Source organism: Crocodylus porosus, unplaced genomic scaffold (genome assembly GCF_001723895.1).
Source record: "Crocodylus porosus isolate Cpor-Errol unplaced genomic scaffold, CroPor_comp1, whole genome shotgun sequence".
NCBI classification, from domain to species: Eukaryota; Metazoa; Chordata; order Crocodylia; family Crocodylidae; genus Crocodylus; species Crocodylus porosus.
In genome coordinates, this window is record NW_017728926.1 from 4,221,323 (window position 1) to 4,227,670 (window position 6,348).

The following is a 6,348-nucleotide window of genomic DNA, read 5'->3' on the forward strand; positions in this document are numbered from 1 at the left end:
CTGTCGATAACCTTGGTGGCAGAAATTCGTTGCCCTGTCCCCAAGGAACTGAGAGGTAAAATACCAGTATAGGAATTGGTGTCATAGCCAATGGACTTCCTCTCTGGAACTATTTTGTTTTTTTCTCCCAATAAGTTTTCCAGTGGAAAACTATTTTACAACTTAAATCAGCTAAGATGGACTGCATAGTTCATCACTAAAAACAGGAGGTGAAAACTGAAATTCTGCTATCTAATAGATCATTATGAAGTTAAGGGTAATGTTAATCATACTAATATCAGCCTTAGTTTCTTTTTGTGTTTCGTCTAAACCTGAAGTGCTGCAGGCTTTTTTAATTTATTTGTTATTAAAGAAACCCCTTTCCAATCTAATTGTGGCCAAAAAAAACATAACATGATAAGATTTTCCAGCAAGGATGTGGAATTCCATTGCTCACTAAGGCATCCTAAAGTCAAAGTGGGAGACATTTGCTACTGTCCTGCTGCAGCTTGGAGCTACAACCTGCTCATGGAAATGTCAGTCACAAGTAACCCTTCCCATATCCATTATGTGACCTGGCCAAGGAGGACTGCATGCTGCATCTGAGGTCTTTGCTGAAACCAGCTGAAGTTCACTTGTGCAGTTGGCTGGTTCAGGGCTGGTGCATCACGTGAACTCTCCCTCGGGTTGTTAGAGTAAGGAGCAGCTGCCCAGGGGTGAACCCAACTGGAATTCCCTGCATCGCCCTTCATGGACATAGGGAATATTGGGTGATATATTTAACAGTTCCTTTAAACGCAGATGGCTAACTTGAATGAAACAAGCCAGCTACAACATTTGCAGTCTGTGTGTGTGAGATGTTACAACTCAACTCGAAGTGCATGAAAGATAATAGCTCCATAGTGAACGATGAGTTGTAAGATGATTAATTTTTTTATCAGAAATGAACTGCCTTTTATTGAACTGCTGGCTGTGTTCTGTGTTTAAGATCTGTGGAATGGATGGAAAAAACTAAAGTGATGGCACCTGAAATTTACTGTGGGTGTTGTTTTTTCTTCTGTGCTGTGTTTACAAGTCACATAATGTGCCCAGGTTGCACCTGTTCGCCTGGTGTCTGGAAGTGGTGCTCTCCAACAGTGAACCTCTCCCCTTTATCTTACCTGGATTTCTTTCTGCATGATACTGAGATCAGTCTAGCAGAGCTTCTCTTGTTTTGGGTGCCCATGCTAGGCATGAGTCGGCAGAAAGGGGGATCTTATATTTCCATTATATGCTCAGAAAACTCTCTCTGACCTACCCTGCTTGCACTCTCCTGTGGGTCCTTTTCTCCCTCCCTGACCGCTAGTGCCTGTGGCTTGGGATTACCCCACTGTTTTTTTTTTTTTCCTTCTGCAACCAGGCTGTCAGTGAACATGCTCTTGGCTCTCACTGCTGTCTGGCCTGCAGCAGGTGCCAAGATGCCAGAGGGCCAGAAAGGTGCCTCTTTTCACCACACAAGGCTTTTGGAAGGCAGTCCTTTCCCAGGTGCCGCCAGCCACTTGGGTTGCTCAAAGCTTGGAGTCCTATAAGCTTGCAGGACGCATGAGGGGCCTTGGCAGAATATACAGAGGGGCTTATGGAGCTGCTGAGCCACCTCTGTGCCCCTACCTTGCCACCCCTTGGCCCTGGCCAGTCAGTACCAGAGCTGGGCAGCACCTGCAGCTCCTAGTGCTGTGGGCCACCCTAGCAGGGACACGACATCTGTCTGTGTGGGAGGGCAGGTGCTGCAGCTAGGGACTTTGGGGGCTTAAACCCAGAGGTGGAGTGGAGCTCCCCAACACCCAGTGCTACATCCTATCTTGGTCCTTGCAGGCCACCCTGAGTCTTCACAGCTAGTGATGGCCTTGCCTTCCATCTCGTGCCCCCCCTGGGCCTAAGCCTGCCCACAGGGTAGAAGTGTATGGCCTTGCCAGGAACACTGCCTCTGCCAGGCCTCAGAGCTGCATACTGCAGCTCAGGTAGTCTCATAGTGATCCCAGGCTGGGGTGGTGGTACCTGCATGGGGTTGGGTCCCTTGAGCTCCTCTGTGTCAACAAGGCTGTGGAGGAGTGAGCTACCCTGTTGTAGCAGGCACTAACCTTGCCACCTCCCTCTCAGGTACAGGTAACTTCCATACCAAATTGAGAGTTGGTGCTTCCTCCCCAGCTTTCATTTGGGGCCATGGATACAATTTGCAAAAGGGATCAGAGGCAGAATCGGTCACTTTGGTTCTGGAACCTCAGGGTCTCCCCAGAGGATGCAAAGTATGCAAACAATCCACTGCATCTTCATTGTGGTGCAAATTAGCATAGCTGGGGTCATGGAGTCACTTCCATGGAGCTGCTTCCACCAGCAGCAGAGGAGAATCTGAGCCAGAGTTGGAATTGCTGCATTTGTTATAGAAGAACCTGGTCTGTATCATACCTGGCTAATGGTTCCCTGCCAGGAGGCTGCACCATACAATTCCATGCCTTTTTTGAACTTACCAGGAGATACTGGAGGTGCCAGTGGGCGCTGGAGGGCAGAGAGGACTCTGTTGCTTTGATTCTGGGCTGGCTTTCTGCCCAAGGGATGCTACTGCTTCATTCAGAGCCCTAAGCGGTGATATTTTTTTTAATTATTATTATTATTTCCAAGTCAGCATGTCTTTTTCAAACCCCTGTGGAAATGTCATGTGTTAAAGGCAGTAGAGCGCCTACAGCTCTCTGAAAATAGATCCTTTCAGTGTCCTTAAGGGAGATACCTTTTCCATTGTACCATAGCAGAAATCCCAAATTAGTTTATCTAATGAAATGCACTACCTATGGTTCAGAATAAGGAGGGTCCTGGGGATGGGAAAATATTCTACAAGCATCAAGGTACTATCTTACCTGGTGCCATAGAAATACTTATCTGAATGCAAAAAGCTTATTACAAGTGGAAAACAGGGTTCTTGACCTTAGCAAGAGCTGGTGTTGTCCTATTGCAACAGCGGCCAATTTTATTAACAGCAGCAGTTTCCTGATGACATTCCTAAAGTCCTGATGGGACTTTTGCTTTGCTTGCTTACATAAAAATTTGAAATGTAGGAGACAGCCTTTCAAAGGTGTAGGCAATTGTTCTGGACCAAGTGTCCCAGGCTGATAAGAGTCCTTGCAAAAGAAGTGAAGCACAGCCTGGGTTTTCAGCTGTGCAGTGGAAATATGTGGAGGGTATCAGCCAGCAGTTAGGCCAGCCCCTTCCTGATAGACTTCTAGCCCATGCCATAAATAGCAGGGCTCTGGAGTGTGGTAACCCTTGTTCCTGGAGAAGACTCTGCAGTAATACTTGAGGAAAAGAATAAATATGCAACAGACCTTTAGACCCATTAAGTGCTTCCCTGGAAAAGCAGTAGTTAAAGTTAATATAGGAGTCTTGGGAGGTAATGTCCCCTCCTCTGCTGATTGCCTCATGCCATGCCAGCAGACATGACACTAGCCACAGCAACAGGATCACAGCACATTGGGATCACATCCACTGGTCATGAGATGCTCTTATCACTATACGTTCCTGAGCTTGAAGGAACTGGAAGGAGAGGCTGCAGAGCTAATTACAAACTGGCTCATTTTGTCAGCCTTGCACCTGCCCTGCTAAGGGTGATCTTGCATTCAGGGAGGATTTGTGCGCTTTAAAGTGCTACCACTCCTCTCCTAGTAACTTAATTGTGCGATATACATCTCAGGCTGGGTGAAGGCAGCCAGATATTGCTGTCAGGTGAGAGCCTGTGTGGGAGGAAATGGGTGGGCCTTAGTCCCGATCCCCAACAGGAATGGACATGTCTATCTCAAGGCCACCATTGCAGCTAGTCAGCAGCGTTTGGGGAGGGGAGGAGTGAAGGATCAGCAGGTGGCAGTCATAGACAAGTAGGTCTGGAAAGGACCTCGGAGGTCATCTAGTCCAATCTCCTGCCTGAGGCAGGATCATCCCAATCCCAACCATCCTATACATCCATAATCTAAACTCTGCATAAGACTATCCGCAACTCTGCCACAACATAGACCTAACACGCTAACTTGCCACAGGTAAAATAGGGGAACCACAACAGCCAATGTCCTGCTTCTATAAAATATTGTTGATATATGCTCAAGAGGTCCCAGGCAAAGGGCCGTGCCCCCAGTAGAGGAAGGCAAAAATCCCCACAGTCCATACTAATCTGATCAGGGGGTAACGTTCCTTCCTGACCCCAAATATGGTGATCAGTCTGACCTGAGTGGAGGGGCAAGACCCTCTGGCCAGGAACCTCCAGCTCTGCTCCTAGCATGAGAATCAGCGCACCCCAGTTGAAATCCTGAGCCTTGGCCAACACCCAATGCCTCTGAGGGAAGCTTAAAAACACTCTGTCACATAGCAGGAAAAAAGGAGGTAGAGAAGGGGGGAACAACCAGCAAAGCCCAGAAGCATGGGAAATACACGTGGTAGAACATAGGCATAGCTATGCCTAGATCATCTCCGAACCAGTGGCTGTCCAACCTCTTCTTGAACATCTCCAGCAATGGAGAGTCCACAACTTCCCTAGGCAGTCTCTTCCACTGCCTCACTCTTTTAGCAGTAAGAAGTTTTTCCAGATATCCAATCTAAACTTACTTTGCTGCAACTTCAAGCCATTGGTTGGCATCCTCCTCTCTGCAGCAAGAGGGAAAAGGTGCTTTCCCTCTTCTTTATGGCAGCCCTTCAAGGATCATGTCCCCTCTTAAGCATTTTTTTCCCACAAGCTGAACATGCCTGGCTTCTTCAGCTTTTCCTTGTATGGCTTGCCTTCCAAGCCCTTGGTCATCTTTGTTGCCCACAACTTGACCCTCTGTAACTTCCACATCCTTTTTTAAATGTGGAACCCAGAACTGCACACACCACTCCAGATGAGACCTAACCAGTGCCAAGTAGAGAGGCACCGTCGCCTCCTGTGTCTTGCACCGAATTCTAATACCAAGACTCGGTCTCCGCAGGACAGGGTGGGGCTTGCGGCTTCAGAGCAGCATGAGGAGGCTGGCAGTGGCACTGCCTGGGCTATGCTGTAAAGTTTTGTGGGCAGAGGATGTCCGACTTCAACCCAGCACTTTTGATCAATGGTTTAAAAAACAACCACCAGCCAAAGAGGGGACGTTGTTGCTGCCTCAGGCATCCACCAGGCACAAGGCAGAGGCAGCTAACAGGGCACTGCAAAATCCAAGTCAGATGAGACTAGGTTAGTTTGTTATTCTGGATCTTGGGAAGAAGCAGGGAGACTCCTTGTTCTCATTAAGTCTTTACTGTAACAACTAATTCCTGAACCCAAAATGGTCTACTGACCACTTCCTGTGAATGACATCACTCTTTAGTAAGGGAGTTAAACCTTACTGCTACATCCCCCTTTCTCAGGGGAAAACTTGATACACACTTCAGTACAAAAGTAACGTAAGCAAAGCAGAAACATTGGTAAGTCTGTTTGTTTAGACCAGACTAATTCATCAAGTCTAATCTCTTCGGTGGAACTGAGGCATGTCCAGACTTAGTGTGGTAAACAGGTGGGATATGATGGAGATGTTCTTGATTCCTACAGAGAAGACCCCTAGATGTCTCCACCCAATATAAATGAGGGGTGTCTGCCTTAGCCTGGATGGTGCCTTGGACCCCTGGCCTGGGATCCAAACTTCCTGCTATGGGGACAGAGTAGATACATGTCTTGAAGCATGCTTGGTGTTATAGTTCCATCTCTGACGGTCCTTTATCTGTTTGTCTCGCTCATTAAATTCCTATGGATTGACAAGTTTTGGAACCAAGTCATTTATCATGCTTGGCAGGGTTGTACAGAGTCAATAACTCATAAGCAACTCAGCTGAACTTCACCAATGCTCCAATGGCTTCAGTGGTAGATCAAGAGTGCCTTCTAGAGCTCTTCATTCTTCTGGACCAAATTCTTCACAGTCCCCACCACACATTCTGCTTCTCCATTACTACGGGGGAAATGTGGACCGCTGGTGACATGCTGAAAGTCATGCTGGGTTGCAAACTGCTTAAACACAGGTCCAGAAAATTGTGGGCCATTATCAGTTCTTAAAACAGAGGGTATGCCATGGTGTGCATCTATACTCTCCAATGCCATTATAATTCATGGTTTCATAGTTGGTCGGGTCGGAAAGGACCTGAGTAGATCATCGAATCCGACCCCCTGCCATGGCAGGAAAGAGTACTGGGGTCAAACGACCCCACCAAGGTGTTCATCTAACCTCCTCTTAAAGACCCCCAGCGTAGGACCCAGCACCACTTCGCTTGGAAGTTGGTTCCAGATCCTAGCCACCCTGACAGTGAAGTAGCGCCTCCTGATATCTAGCCTAAATCTACCCTCTGCCAGCTTGT